Source organism: Lagenorhynchus albirostris, chromosome 18 (assembly GCF_949774975.1).
Source record: "Lagenorhynchus albirostris chromosome 18, mLagAlb1.1, whole genome shotgun sequence".
Taxonomy (NCBI): domain Eukaryota; kingdom Metazoa; phylum Chordata; class Mammalia; order Artiodactyla; family Delphinidae; genus Lagenorhynchus; species Lagenorhynchus albirostris.
Genome location: NC_083112.1, coordinates 27,374,814 through 27,391,624, shown reverse-complemented (window position 1 = coordinate 27,391,624; position 16,811 = coordinate 27,374,814).

Sequence of the window (16,811 nt, the reverse complement as noted above, 5' to 3'; positions counted from 1 at the left end):
CTAATGCCCCTAGCTACAATCATGACAATAAATTACAATGATCCCTATATCCACAACTGAGAATATTTCCAATTTCCCCAAAGAAATCATTTTGAGTAATTCATATTCATTTGTTTGTGGGACAAAGTTCATACCTTATGACTAATGAAGAGATACTCAAAAATGCTTTTTGTGCCCCTACTATGTGTTTTACACTAGGAATAAAAAGCTGAACAAACTACCTATTATCACAGGAATTACAGTTTTGTTAGCTATAAATCAAATAATCATATAGATACAAATTAAATTTAGACAAACATTTACATATATAATTTAAGTAGATGTTAATCAAATGATTGCATGACTTACTGTAAAATGATGAAGTGAGCAACTTTCTACAAAGGGGAGGGCAATGGGAGTAGGAAACATGATTCTATTGGAGAGTTTAACTGAGAAAAATAACCCAGTTTGGAGGTTTGGGGAAGGTGTCCAAAACAAATCAGACTTCAGCTGCTATCCAAAGCAAAAGAAGGCAGTAACTAATCAAGTGAGTGTAGTGAAATAAACCCACTCAAGGAAGGATTTAGTGTGTGCAAAACTCCATGGTGATAAAGACAGGGACGTGTCCCAGAAACTGAAGAGAAGCCTAGAATATACTGGAGAAACTGGAAGGACCATACTGTGGAGGGTCTTGCCAATCAGTTTAACGATCTTGTTTTTTATCTACAATCCAGTGAAAAGCTGAGGGATATGCAAGAGTGTTCGAGCATGTAGTCAAACTTAGACACAAACAGGCCTGGGTGTAGGAGAGACTGCTTGCTGACTTTAGCCGCAGTGGCAAGTGGGAACAAGAGCCAGGCTGAGGTGAGGCTGTTGGTGATGCTGAAATGAGGCTGGAGAGAAAAGTAGAGGTGAGAATATATAAGCCAGGTTGCCATAATATTTTAAATGACCATAAGTATTTATCAGTGGAGACTTTACTAGGGCTATTTTGGAGAAGCTGTGAAACCAGAAGTCATATTAGAGTGTGTTGAATGGTGAATGGGAGGGGAAAGAAAACAATTGCAGAAGTAATACATGAGAATCAGGACATTTAGAAAGAAGACATATGCCAAAAGGAAAACAAATTCAATGCTCCATATTCTGACCCTTTTCTTTGAACTCTACGTTAGATTGAGTGTTCTCCTATCAAATAAATACCTGCCTTGTGAATATTTTTGTACTTGGTGTATTTGAACCATTTTTTCTTAGAGTTTCATTAAGATACATTCCAAGAAACTAAAATAAAATAAAATGAAACATTCATGAAAAATGTTTTCCAAACCACACACACACACACACACACACACACACACACACAAAGATGTTTCTAATGTCTTCTTTGATTGTACACAGCTGGATCTGTTTCTGCATATAATCTGTTGTGAAATGCCATTTCAGGATTTGTAATTGAAGAAAGTCAGGGCTCACACAGATACGTAAATTAGAAAAAGGAGGACTTCAGGGACCATATGAAAGAGTCTTTAGGGGACCTCCATGCACACTTTGACAAGCACTGATCAAAGAATTCAATACACCTCACACATTAAATATGGCAATATGTTTAATTTGTGAACGTTACCTTACAGATATGGACTATGATTACGCTAGGAGTAAGACCCCACTAAAAAGTAAATTCTTTCCTAAATCTTCTAGCTAAAAATATTTCCCAATATACAACACTTTCAACACAACTGGTAAAATTATTTTGGCTTTGTCTATCTTTCAGAAGTCCTGCCTTCCTTCCTTTTTTTTTTTTTTTTCCCAGTAGCCAACCACAATGCCATGCACATAATGGGATTTTGGTAATTTTAAATAAATTTGAATATTGATATATCTTACATTATATTTGGCATCAAATTATTATTATCAGAATGTATGGTTACATACTGCAAACTATATGTTATCATAGTATGATTTTTGTAGGTTTTTTCATGCCCTTGAAAGTGAAATAAATAAGCATGAAGCATTTTAGCAATAACTGTGGATAAAAGGTGCTTTGATCAATGATACATTGTGCCTTCTTTTCTAGTAAGGCTTCCATGGTAAGCAATGATTTATGATTTTATTGCTTAACTGTGTTGTAATTATCAGCCATTAATAGTAATCTGATTTTCTTTATGTTAATTATATGACACTGCTTTATATACATGGCATTACATGCATTGGTTTTATTGACATTTTCATTTTACTAAATAATTTAACACAAGGTAGTGCCCTGAGTTAGTGCCCTTTGAAGATAATTCTGTCTTGGAAAAACCATCCTTCCCTCCATAAGGTCTATCATAGTTTGTTGAGATAACGAGTATATATGGAAAGGATGGTTTTGCCAGCACCCCTTTTGCCAGTACTGTCCATTAGAGCTAGAATGTGAACAACATATATAACTTTAAATATCCTAGAAGCCATATTACACAAATAAAGGAAACAGAGGAAATTAATTTTAATAACACACTGTATCTAACCCAATGTATCTAAAATATTATCATTTTAATGTATAAGTAATATAAAAATTATTAGCAATCTGTCAAATCATTTTTATCATTCTGAGTGTATATTTTATAACACATCTCAATTTGAACATGAATATTTTGTTGAAAATATTTGATCTATACTTAGATTTAATAAAATTTACACTTGAAAAGGTGGATTCATATGCTGAAGCTATTCCTGAGGTATTTAAAAGTTTTCCAGCAAACAAACTGAACCGAGAATCAATTTTAAAATTGAAATAAAAATGTTTTCAAACCATCTCTCTGAGAAGAGGTTAATATCCAAAGTGTATAGTGTACTCTTACAACTGAATGGCAAAAAAAAAAAGAAAATTGATAGAGACAAATACTGTATGATGTATGTCACTTATATATGGAATCTAAAAAGCCAAACTCATAGACGTGTTACTGAACAAAAACTTGGGTGTGCCAGTCCACACGCAGTAAAGCCAATCAACTGATACCAGTTTGGGGTTGTGGTGAAGGGTGCAGCATTTATTGTAAGGAGCCATAATAGCAGTCTGTGACAGCTAGTGCTCAAAAAGCCCACACTCCCTGATGGGTTTCAGCAAAGCATTTTTAAAGGCCAGGTGAGGGAGGGCAATCCAAGGGTGTGTGATCAGCTCATGCACAATTCTCTGATTGGTTGATGGTGAGGTAACAGAGCCATGTCACAGGGGTTAACATTATCAATCCTTAGGCTCCAGTACATGTGGGGCAACATGCTCATGATCATCAAGTAGTTAATTTCTTCAATTTGGTGGGAGTTTTAGCAACTCAGGAATTGTTCATCAGATACTATTATCTAGGTACTTCAGAGAGGAGCTAAAGCAAAGGATATGGAGAAGGGTCTGCCTCAGGAAAGCCCCATAGGGTCCTGCTTCGTTAGATAAATGGAGAGTAGAATGGTGGTTACCAGAAGTGGAAGGGAGCGGGGGAGAAACGGACAGATATTGGTCAGACGGTTCAAACTTCCAGTTATAAGATGAATAAGATCTGGGAGCCTAATGTACATCATGGTGACTATAGTTCACAATATTGTATTACATACTTGGAAGTTGTCAATACAGTAAATCTTACATGTTCTCACCACACACACACACACACACACACACACACACATCACACACACACAATGGTAATTATGAGAGTGATAGAAGAATAAGCTTCCATGGCAATCATTTCCTTATACATACATGTATTAAATCATCACAATGTACATTATAAACTGCCAGCTATATCTTGATAAAACTAGGATAAAACTTATATTCAAGTTACTCAAATTAAAATTTAAAAATCATTTCTCAGTTTCATTAGCCACATTTAAATTAACTACATGTGGCTAATGACTACTCACCTCAATACCACAACTTAAAAGTGATCATTTTAGTGTTTATAGATTTATCAGTGTATTTAATGGCATTTGACTCAAACACTGCCATTGGCATGAAGATAGAAACTCTTCCTAATTTTGTAACCTATCTAAATATTTTAAAATACACACTATTAAACAAAACACATTGTTTTTATTTGTAAACATTTGACATAATGTCTTTGAATAAAAATATTTCCTATTTTATCTGGAAAGTATTTTTTTCTCCCTTAAGCAAGTGTATTTTTTTTCTTGAGCCAGTGGGAGAGGAAGAGAATAGCAACTCTTCCAGGGACAAAATTAAATCAACCAAACCAGTCAATGAGGTAGACAGATGATAGTTGCATCTGGATATCATATTTTCTACATGTCCATCCAGTGTAAATTTCATAAATTATAGAAGTGTCTGATGGTTTTGTAGAAGTGGTAGTGTAGTAAGGGGCTAAGATTATGAATCTTATTATCTTATGACCTTAATTATGTACTATTATCCTAATATTTAATACACTAAATACATTAATACATTAATGTGTTGTCATTTAGCTTGGATGGTTCTGTAGAGAAAATACACTTAGAATACTTAGAATTTGCAGTGTCATTGATAACACTTCTTTCTGAAATATAGTTTCTTAGTGTTACTTTTATTGCTTCCATTGTATATACTACAGTAGATAGATAGATAGATAGATAGGTAGTAGATGATAGGTATTTGGCTAAATTGGTTGTGTATTGCTACTATATAGATATACACACTAGTGTTCTCTAGAGCAGGGTTCCCCAACCCCTGGGCCACGGACCAGTACCAGTCCTGGCCTGTTAGGAAACGGGTTGTGCAGCAGAAGGTGAACAGTGGGCCAGCGAGCGAGTGAAGCTTCATCTGTATTTACAGCTGCTCCCCATCGCTCACATAACCGCCTGAGCTCTGCCTGCTGTCAGATCAGTGGCAGCATTAGATTCTCATAGGAGAACGAACCCTACTGTGAACTGCGCATGTGAGGGATCTAGGTTGCTTGCTCTTTATGAGAATCTAATGCTGATGATCTGAGGTGGAGCTGAGGTGGTGATCCTAGGGCTGGGGAGCGGCTGCAAATACAGATTATCGATAGCAGAGAGGTTTGACTGCACAGAGACCATAATAAATCAATTGGAAAACAAGCTCAGGGCTCCCATTGATTCTGCCTTATGGTGGTATAATTATTTTATTATATATCACAATGCAATAATAACAGAAATAAAGTGCACAGTAAATGTAATGTGCTTGAATCATCCCAAAACCATCCAACCCGCCCCAGTCTGTGGAAAAATTGTCTTCCACGAAACCAGTCCCTGGTGCCAAAAAGGTTAGGGACCACTGCTCTAGAGTTACCTGATCCAATATGGTAGCCACTAACCACATATATCAAGCCACTAACCACAAGTAGTATCAAGTATCTAATCACATGTAGTATCAAGCACATCTGAATTACAATGTAGTGTAAGGATAAAAATTATATTGGATTTCAATGAGATAATATTAAAAAGTCATATGACATCTCATTAATAATTTTTATTGATTGCACACTTCATTGATAACATATTATTTCACCTAATTATTTTTACTTATAAAAATGAAGCTACTAGAAAATTTTAAATTATTTATGGCTCAATTTATATTTCTATTGGACTGTCTTGCTCTAGAGTGTTAAAATACCCTTTAAAATTTATTGAGCACGTCCTACTTCCAAAATATTAGACCGTACTTATTACATATATAGATGGACGTGTATGTAATATACCTAAATACTTTAAAGAACACATTGTTTAAAAAGCACAATGATATTATTTGTAAACATTTTATATAAAATCTTTGAGTAGAAATACTTCCTATTTTATCTGGAAAGAATTTTCTGTACACAATAAGGTTTAAATACTTTCTGAAGGTTAATGTGAACTTCTATTTTCATATCAATCAAGACATGCATCCAAGTTAAGATTCCTGCCTTTATGCCAAATGTAACACATGAAACATAAAACCAACCCAGTAAATGAAAAGCAAGCACTTACCCTTTAGAATAATTAGTATAATTTCCTTAGTCTGCTTCTGGATACTACGGGACATTTTGTGTTTTCAGTTGATAATACAAAAAACGATGACATGTATATCATCCATATCTGTGGAATTAGCTTCAAATATCAGCACTGTTAAAGTAAGAAAACATATGTTCTTAGAATCTGAGACAGAAAGCAATTTAAAAGTTTCTAATTGTGCCCCAGACTTCTTAAATCTTTTAGTGATCTTTTTCATACTTTTTATTATAATCAACCTTGTTGCAAGAACACAGACTTTTGCTGTGATTACAGTTTTGAAAAGTGAAACCAAAAGAATGTCTACATTAATTCAAGATACTATGACTGTGACCAGTATCTTATTAGAATGTTAAAACTAAGGGAACTTGATGTTCATGAAGTAATGTAATCTTGATTTAAAGGATGAGAAAGTGGAGGTATCATTTTTTTAAATGCAAATATTAAGAATTAACTATGTTCTGGGTATTCCCTTATGCTGACAAAATATTGTCCTTGACTTCAAGGAGATTACACTTTACTGGAGAAAAAAATGTAAGTTTAGCAATATAGTGCATGGTAATATACACTGTTACATAGGGAAGTCCAGGTTGCTACAGAAGCACGTAATAAACACTTAATAAAGGGAGTTTAAAAATTGTATTAAAAAAGTAAAAGAAAAAGAAAGAAAAAAAGGCAGCTAATTCAAACCAGGGAGGGATGGAAAAGGACTGGATAAGCTTTCTCCTGGATAGATTATCTTAAAAGGTAGGAGTTAGTAGATACGTGTACTTGTATGAACTCAAGTCTATTAATCTGGTAGAGATGGGATTCCTGAAGAAATCAGTGTTTTTAAAAATTTTATTGAAGTATAAAATTGATTGATTTACAATGTTGTGTTAATTTCTGCTGTACAGCAAAGTGACTCAGTTATAAATATATATATATTATTTTTCATATTCTTTTCCATTATGGTTTATCACAGTATATTGAATATAGGTCGCTGTGCTGTACAGTAGGAAGGAAATTAGTGTTTGAGCCCTACTGACCTTGGAGGAGCTATGAGATCCTTAAAATGTGATTAGAGTTTGGAGTTTGCTTATTGCCCAAAGCGTTCTTTTTAGTGATCACCCCAGGGCCTATATCACATGACTTAGGTAGATAGTCACAATGCAGACATAGTGATTTACACAATGCCTCCTTGTCCTTTTGTTTATTTTCCTTTCTTCATTCTTGTCACTCACACTAAAAAGTAGGATCTGTCCTAGTCTCTAGTGTTTGTGAGTCAAAATTTGAATATGCATCCTCCATGAATCTTCCCAGGACTAATCCAAGTAAATTTGTGTTATCTTTTAACCCAGATTCCTCTCATCTTAAATGTAGACTATGTATAATAACTATAATTGACAGAGAAGAATTATTATATTCAAATAGTATACTAGATGCTTCATATCCTATTTTATTTATTCCTCCCAGTCATTCTATGAAATAGATACTGACAGAATCCCCATTTTACAGAGGGGAAAATTTAGCAATAGGGTAATGGTCTCATGTTCATACAGCTAGAAAGTAGTGGAAGTAGGACTGAAATATGTTTTTCCTAATACAAGCATACCTTGGAGATATTGTGGGTTTGGTTCCAGACCACTGCAATAAAATGAAGAGTGCAATAAAGCTAGTCATATGAATTTTTTTCTTTCCCAGTGCATATAAAAGTTATGTTTACACTATACTGTATTCTATTAAGTGTGCAATAGCATTGTGTCTAAAAAATGTACATACCTTAATTAAAAATACTTTATAGCTAAAAAATCCTAACCATCATCTGAACCTTCAGAGAGTCACAATCTTTTTGCAATAGTAACATCAAAGATCACTACTCAAAGATCACTACAACAAATTTAATAATAATGAAAAAGTTTGAAGTATTGCAAGAATTACCAAAATGTGACACAGAGACCTGAAATGAGCAAATACTGTTAGAAAAAAATGGTGCTAATAGACTTGTTCTATGTAGGGTTGCCACAAAATTTCAATTTATAAAAAGTGCAATATCTGTGAAGGGCAATAAAGCAAAACAATAAAACGAGGTATGCCTGAACGTCTCTTTTGGCCAGTATAGTTGTGATATTATTAAATCACAAGTGGGAGATCACATGTCATTGCACTTTTCGGAGGAGAATTAAAATAAATAAACAAATAAACAAGTGAGTAAACAAATAAGTATTACTAAAGCAGTTAACTTTTACCTAGAGATACAATCATACACTAAATCTCAAAACTTATATGTGAAAACTCATGGTCTACATCTTGTCACCAATGTCCTGCCTATGCCCACCATTTACTTTCAGTCTGCTGGTGACCAAGTCTTACACTTTAAGAATACTTATCAAATTTCTAGTATATTCTATGAATATATTCTCCATGGTCTTCACTGAGATTGCAGGTGAAATGTAAAAGAACGTTGCGAAAAGATGATGAGACCTACCTGCCACTTGTAGGTTTCTGAAAAAAGAACAAATCTGCAAGTGCTTTTAACTGAATCGAAGAGATTGTTGTTCTATAGGGTTGGGAAGAAATTGAGGATGTTGACATTCCTGTTGTTGAGATATAGAACGGATACAAATGAATTCCAGTTGCCTATGGCATCTAGTCCACATTGTTAGAACTCTATTGGTTAATAACAAGAAGTTAGAAAGGTAGAAATCATTTGAACACAAAGAAAGTCCATGTTGACTGTTCCTAATGACAGCTCAAGAAAAATGTGTCGTTAGTGATTTTGGCATAGCTGCTGCTCATTGATAATGACTAATAATTTCCATTTTAAATCTTTAGACATTATGCTAGAAACTGTGCTCAAGTACAAGAGGAGCTCTGCCTAGTAATTTCCGATGGCTTGTGCACAAAATGAAGCAGTAATGCCTCCTGACCTGTAGAGTCACTTTAGTTTGTTTTTCAACCTCCATCTCTTATAAGGTCAAAATGTATGTGATTTACGACACTGGCATCTTCCCATCTGAGTGCTTAAAATGTGAAGCCTTGAACTATTTCATTTTATATGATAGTCATACTAAGCCTATCAAAACATGTTCCTGGAATGGACATCCTATTCCGGCTGTGTATACAAGATTTGGCTGTTTGTACTGAGTAACTTTTGTTTTCCAATATGAACACAGGCAGGAACTAAATCCTTATCTAAATTCACTCTACCAGAAATGTAGTTTAGAGAGGAAATGGACCTCAGTTATAATCTAGTGTGATACATTCCACCTGCAGATGAGGTTAACAAGGCCTGGAGGTGGTAATTTTAAAGTTCTATCATGAAGTAATAACAGCCTAAGTACTAGAACAGGGTCTCCCATTTTCCAACATAAAGTTCTTCTGATTAATCATGTATTGTTATATAGACCACACCTATTGTCAAGGCATCTCCATTTGGTCACAGGTTACTGAAGGCTCAGCCAGTGCACAAACACTTTCTGGGTCTCCAAGGGTCTTTCCTCTTTGCACTGACCTGTAACACCTGCATCCTGGACACACAGTGAATCCACTACTTGCTGTGGGGCTGAATGCTATCTCCTTGGCCATATCTATAGCAACAATTAGTGCTCCAGATACAAGTGAAAGACCAGCTTGTCAGTTTACTGCATCTGGGATTTTGGGATTCTAGAAAAAGCTCCTGTAAAACCTGACACCATAACTATCACTTTCCACTTAGCCTCTTTGTCACCAAAGAGCTTGGAATCCCTTAACTAGCACCCATGCATAGAATCAGCTTTGGATATGGGAGGACACATGGGCTATCAGGAATACAGTGAGGCATCAGACAAGTCTGTGGCCAATACCTATTCCAGTTCCCTTTGGGGGCCTCATTATTGTCTCTTAGCAAATGAGAATGACTCCCCACTCCAAACCTAGCCCTGCCCTTGTGTTCTAAGTATACTTTTGCTGAGCTCATAGCCTTCTCCTGTCGCTTTCCTGAGACCCCTGACCTAGGATATCTCTGCCTGGAAATGCAGTGCAGAGTAATCTGTATATGAATATATATGAATGATTACATTAGTGAAGGCAGCTGAAGTCAACCCAAGGACCGGTAATAGTAACAGTAATTGTTAATAGTAATCGTCAAAAGTCAGCACAATAATCAACAATTGTTTGACAGTTGGAAAGTCTGTATCAAAACTATCATATTCCTTATAAAGAGCTAAGGATTAACAAAAGGCAAAGTGATATGGTAACCTAGGGTACCAGTTAGGATTAGCAATGGCCTAAACACATAAGATATATATATATATATTTGTGGTACGCGGGCCTCTCACTGTTGTGGCCTCTCCCATTGTGGAGCACAGGCTCCAGACGCGCAGGCTCAGCGGCCATGGCTCACGGGCCCAGGCGCTCCGCGGCATGTGGGATCTTCCCGGACCGGGGCACAAACCCGTGTCCCCTGCATTGGCAGGCAGACTCTCAACCACTGTGCCACCAGGGAAGCCCCAACACATAAGATTTTATTATCTCACATTATATGGTCAGATGTCAGCAATCCAGAGCTTTTATGAGTTTCTTAAAGCTGTAAGAAACCCAGCTTATTACATCTTTTCACCATTCCTGACATTGTCATTTTCTGGAAGGTACAAAATAGCTGCTGGGGCTCTACCACTGCATCCACATTCTAGACAAGAGGAAGAATGAAGGACAGAGAAAGATACACAATATTTCCACTTTCCTAGAAATTAGTTTTGTGGCTAAAATCTCTGTGATAGCACAGGGGACAAAGAGTAGGAGAAAGAACAGAAGTCAGAAGAGGCGCAAAGGTGTGGCTCCTATTTACAACCTGTTAACAACAGTGTGGGAGGGCCTGGGAACAACCTTCAGGAACCAGAAAGGGTGACAATTGGACGCAGAGTCCCTAGAGGACTTGGAGAGCTGAGTCCTGGGCAGCCTGGAGGCCTGTTCATGGACTTGCCGCCCAGGATGCTCTCTGCTATGTTTGGGGAAATGCTTTGCCATTCTTTTGTATTGGTCTTCCTCGGTTTTTTCTGCCTAATTTCTGTGATTTCCAACCCACAGGAAATGATAATACAGGTTTTTTAATGAAAAAAAAGTATACTGAGAATTCAAACTGCCATATAATTGACTAATAGTTGAGGGATTTAATGGGATTATAGTAGCAGAATCTGCCCTACTATCTAAAACTTCTCTGCGACAGACATAGACAGGAAGCATCACAAGGCCAGACTATGGAGGTTTCAGCAAAGAGAGGTGTAAACTCTTCTCTGAAGGGAAAAAAAATCTATCGTAATCACAGAGACCCGCCAGCATAAAAGCTGCCTACTCTATTGCTTTATTGAAGGAGTTTGCCCTTGAATCATGCAGGCAAGAAGTAGTTAAATTTCAATGAGTAATTATAGAAATTCGAAATCAGTAAATCATTACATGTGTAAGTTTTATTTTCAAGGATTCTCCTTTGCCAATCTTGGATGTATACTCATGGTTGAGACACAAAGCTCATGGAGGGTATAATCTCTAAACATGAAATGTCCTTCGTCACATACTTATGTCGTTTCCCTCACAGCAAGGAAGTGCTCAAACGTGGTAATACTCCATCACTACAGACATCAGTCAGCCCCACATAGAACAAAGTATGCAGGGACGGAGGTAGAGGTAACAGGCATGCAGAAAAGAGCAACAGCTTAATTTTGACTTAACAAGGAAACCAAGACCCATTCTCACTTTACTTGAGGGGTAAGTTCCCAGAATAATGCTGTAGGCCCTTTTGTACTACATACTCACTCACCACATTATGATCTTAGGCAGTGTTTCCAAACACATGTTTCCAATCCCATTCCTAGCTGCATCAGAAATGCTGGTGGTGTGGGTTTTTTTTTTTTTTTGAATATTTGAATTTTATTTAATTTATTTTTTTATGCAACAGGTTCTTATTAGTCATCCATTTTATACACATCAGTGTATACGTGTCAATCCCAATTCATCACACACCCCCACCCCCCACCACTTTTCCCCCTTGGTGTCTATACATTTGTTCTCTACATGTGTCTCAATTTCTGTCCTGCAAACTGGTTCATCTGTACCATTTTTCTAGGTTCCACATAAATGTTTTAATATATGATATTTGTTTTTCTCTTTCTGACTTACATCACTCTGTATGACAGTCTCTAGATCCATTCATGTCTCAACAAATGACCCAATTTTGTTCCATTTTATGGCAGAGTGATATTCCATTGTATATATGTACCACATCTTCTTTATCCATTCGTCTGTCGATAGGCATTTAGGTTGCTTTGATGACCTGGCTATTGTAAATAGTGCTGCAGTGAACATGGGGGTGCATGTGTCTTTTTGAATTATGGTTTTCTCTGGGTATATGCCCAATAGTGGGGTTGCTGGGTCATATGGCAATTCTATTTTTAGATTTTTAAGGAACCTCCATACTGTTCTCCATAGTGGCTGTATCAATTTACATTCCCACCAACAGTGCAAGAGGGTTCCCTTTTCTCCACACCCTCTCCAGCATTTGTTGTTTGTAGATTTTCTGATGATGCCCATTCTAACTGGTGTGAGGTGATACCTCATTGTAGTTTTGATTTGCATTTCTCTAATAATTACTGATGTTGAGCAGCTTTTCATGTGCTTCTTGGCCATCTGTATGTCTTCTTTGGCGAAATGTCTATTTAGGTCTTCTGCCCATTTTTGGATTGGGCTGTTTGTTTTTTTAATATTGAGCTGCATGTGTTGTTTATATGTTTTGGAAATTAATCCTTTGTCTCTTGATTTGTTTGCAAATATTTTCTCCCATTCTGAGCTTTGTCTTTTTGTCTTGTTTATGGTTTCCATTGCTGTGCAAAAGCTTTTAAGTTTCATTAGGTCCCAGTTGCTTATTTTTATTTCCATTACTCTAGGAGGTGCATCAAAAAATATCTTGCTGTGATTTGTGTCAAAGAGTATTCTTCCTATGTTTTCCTCTAAGAGTTTTATAGTGTCCGGTCTTACATTTAGGTCTTGAATCCATTTTGAGTTTATTTTTGTGTTTGGTGTTAGGGAGTGTTCTAATTTCACTCTTTTACATGTAGCTGTCCAGTTTTCCCAGCACCACTTATTGAAGAGACTGTCTTTTTTCCATTGTAAATCCTTGCCTCCATTGTCATAGATTAGCTGACCATACGTGTGTAGGTTTTTCTCTGGGCTTTCTATCTTATTCCATTGATTTATGTTTCTGTTTTTGTGCCAGTACCATATTGTCTTGATTACTGTAGCTTTGTAGTATAGTCTGAAGTCAGGGAATCTGATACCTCCAGCTCCGCTTTTTTCCCTCAAGACTGCTTTGGTTATTCGGGGTCTTTTGGGGTCTTTTGTGTCAAACTTTAAGATTTTTCATTCTAGTTCTGCAAAAAATGCCATTGGTAATTTGATAGGGATTGCATTGAATCTGTAGATTGCTTTGGTTAGTATAGTTATTTTCACAATATTGATTCTTCCAATCCAAGAACATGGTATATCTCTCCCTCTGTTGGTACCATCTATAATTTCTTTCATCAGCGTATTATAGTTTTCTGCATACAGGCCTTTTCTCTCCCTAGGTAGGTTTATTCCTAGGTATTTTATTATTTTTGTTGCAATGGTAAATGGGAGTGTTTCCTTAATTTCTCTTTCAGATTTTTCCACATTAGTATTTAGGAATCCAAGAGATTTTTGTGCATCAATTTTGTATCCTGAAACTTTACCAAATTCATTGATTAGCTCTAATAGTTTTCTTGTAGCATCTTTAGGATTCTCTATGTATAGTATCATGTCATCTGCAAACAGTGACAGTTTTACTTCTTCTTTTCAAATTTGTATCCTTTTATTTCTTTTTCTTCTCTGATTGCCATGGCTAGGACTTCCAAAACAATGTTGAATAATAGTGATGAGAGTGGACATTCTTGTCTTGTTCCTGATCTTAGAGGAAATGCTTTCAGTTTTTCACCATTGAGAATGATGTTTGCTGTGGGTTTGTCATATATGGCCTTTATTATGTTGAGGTAAGTTCCCTCTATGCCCATTTTCTGGAGAGTTTTTGTCATAAATGGGTGTTGAATTTTGTCAAAAGCTTTTTCTGCATCTATTGAGATGATCATATGGTTTTTACTCTTCATTTTTTTTAATATGGTGCATCATAGTGATTGATTTACCTATATTGAAGAATCCTTGCATCCCTGGGATAAATCCCACTTGATCATGGTGTATGATCTTTTTAATGTGTTTTTGGATTCTGTTTGATAGTATTTTGTTGATGATTTTTGCATGTATATTCATCAGTGATATTGGTCTGTAATTTGATTTTTTGCTGTATCTTGGTCTGGTTTTGGTATCAGGGTGATGGTGGCCTCATAGAATGAGTTTGGCAGTGTTCCTTCCTCCTCAATTTTTTAGAAGAGTTTGAGAAGTATGGGTGTTAGCTCTTCTCTAAATGTTTGATTGAATTCACTTGTGAAGCCATCTGGTCATGGACTTTTGTTTGTTGGAAGATTTTTAATCACTGTTTCAATTTCATTACTTGTGATTAGTCTGTTCATATTTTCTATTTCTTCCTGGTTCAGTCTTGGAAGGTTATATCTTTCTAAAAATTTCTGTTTGTTCCAGGTTGTCTATTTTATTGGCACAGAGTTGCTTGTGGTAGTCTCTTAGGATGCTTTGTGTTTCTCCAGTGTCTGTTGTAACTTCTCCTTTTTCATTTTTAATTTTATTGATTTGAGTCCTCTCCCTCTTTCTCTTGATGAGTCTGGCTAATGGCTCATCAATTTGGTTTATCTTCGCAAAGAACCACATTTTAGTTTTATTGATCTTTGCTATTGTTTTCTGTTCTAATCAATTTATTTTTGCTCTGATCTTTATGATTTCTTTCCCTCTGCTAATTTTGGGTTTTGTTTGTTCTTCTTTCTCTAGTTCCTTTAGGTGTAAGGTTAGATAGTTTATTTGAGATTTTTCTTGTTTCTTGAGGTAGGCTTGTATAGCTATAAACTTCCCTCTTAGAACTGCTCTTGCTGCATCCCATAGGTTTTGGATTGTCATGTTTTCATTGTCATTTGTCTCTAGGTATTTTTTGTTTTACTCTTTGATTGCTTCAGTGATCTCTTGGTTATTTAGTAATGTACTGTTTAGCCTCCATGTATTTGTGTTTTTTTTCCCTGTAATTCATTTCTAATCTCATAGTGTGGTCAGAAAAGATGGTTGATATGATTTCAATTTTCTGAAATTTACTGAGGTTTGATTTGTGACACAAGATGTGATCTATCCTGGGGAATGTTCCTTGCACACTTGAGAAGAAAGTGTAATCTGCGGTTTTTGGATGGAATGTCTTATAAATATCAATTAAATCCATCTGGTCTATTGTGTCATTTACAGCTACTGTTACCTTATTTATTTTCATTTTGGATGCTCTGTCCATTGCTGTAAGCGAGGTGTTAAAGTCCCCCACTATTTTTGTGTTACTGTCAATTTCCTCTTTTATAGCTGTTAGCTGTTGCCTTATGGAGTGAGGTGCTCCTATATTGGGTGCATATATATTTATAATTGTTCTATCTTCTTCTTGGATTGATCCCTTGATCACTATGTAGTGTCCTCCCTTGTCTCTTGTAACATTCTTTATTTTAAAGTTTATTTTATCTGATATGAGTATTGCTACTCCAGCTTTCTTTTGATTTCCATTTGCATGGAATATCTTTTTCCATCCCCTCACTTTCAGTCTGTATGTGTCCCTAGATCTGAAGTAGGTCTCTTGTAGACAGTATATATATGGATCTTGTTTTCGTATCCATTCAGCAAGCCTGTGTCTTTCATTTGTAGCATTTAATACATTCATGTTTAAGGTAATTATTTATATGTATGTTCCTATGACCATTTTCTTAATTATGTTGGGTTTGCTCTTGTAGGTCCTTTTCTTCTCTTGTGTTTCCTACTTAGCAAAGTTCTTTTAGCATTTGTTGTAGAGATGGTTTGGTGGTGCTGAATTCTCTTAGCTTTTGCTTGTCTATAAAGCTTTTGATTTCTCCATTCAGTCTGAATGAGATCCTTGCTGGATAGTGTAATCTTGGTTGTAGGTTCTTCTCTTTCATCACTTTAAATATATCATGCCATTCCCTTCTGGTTTGTAGAGTTTCTGCTGAGAAATCAACTGTTAACCTTATGGGAATTCCCTTGTATGTTATTTGTCTTTTTTCCCTTGCTGCTTTCAATAATTTTTCTTTGTTGTATTTTTTTGCCAATTTGATTATTATGTGTCAAAGTGTGTTTCTCCTTGGGTTTATCCTGTATGGGACTCTCTGCACTTCCTTGAGTGGTTATTTCCTTTCCCATGTTAGGGAAGTTTTCAACTATAATCCCTTCAAATATTTTCTCAGGTCCTTTCTCTCTCTCTTCTCCTTCTGGGACCCCTATAATGTGAATGTTGTTGCATTTAATGTTGTCCCAGAGGTCTCTTAGGCTGTCTTCATTTCTTTGCATTTTTCTTTCTTTTTTCTGTTCAGCAACAGTGAATTCCACCATTCTGTCTTCCAGATCACTTATGCATTCTTCTGCCTCAGTTATTCTGCTATTGATTCCTTCTTGTGTATTTTTCATTTCAGTTATTGTATTGTTCATCTCTGTTTGTTCTTCAATTCTTCTAGGTCTTTGTTAAACATTTCTTGCATCTCCTCGATCTTTGCTTCCATTCTTTTTCCAAGGTCCTGGATCATCTTCACTATCATTATTCTGAATTCTTTTTCTGGAAGGTTGCCTATCTCCACTTCATTTAGTTGTTTTTCTGGGGTTTTATTTTGTTCCTTCATCTGGTACATAGCCCTCTGCCTTTTCATCTTGTCTTCATCTTGTGTCATCTTGTCTGTCTTCAT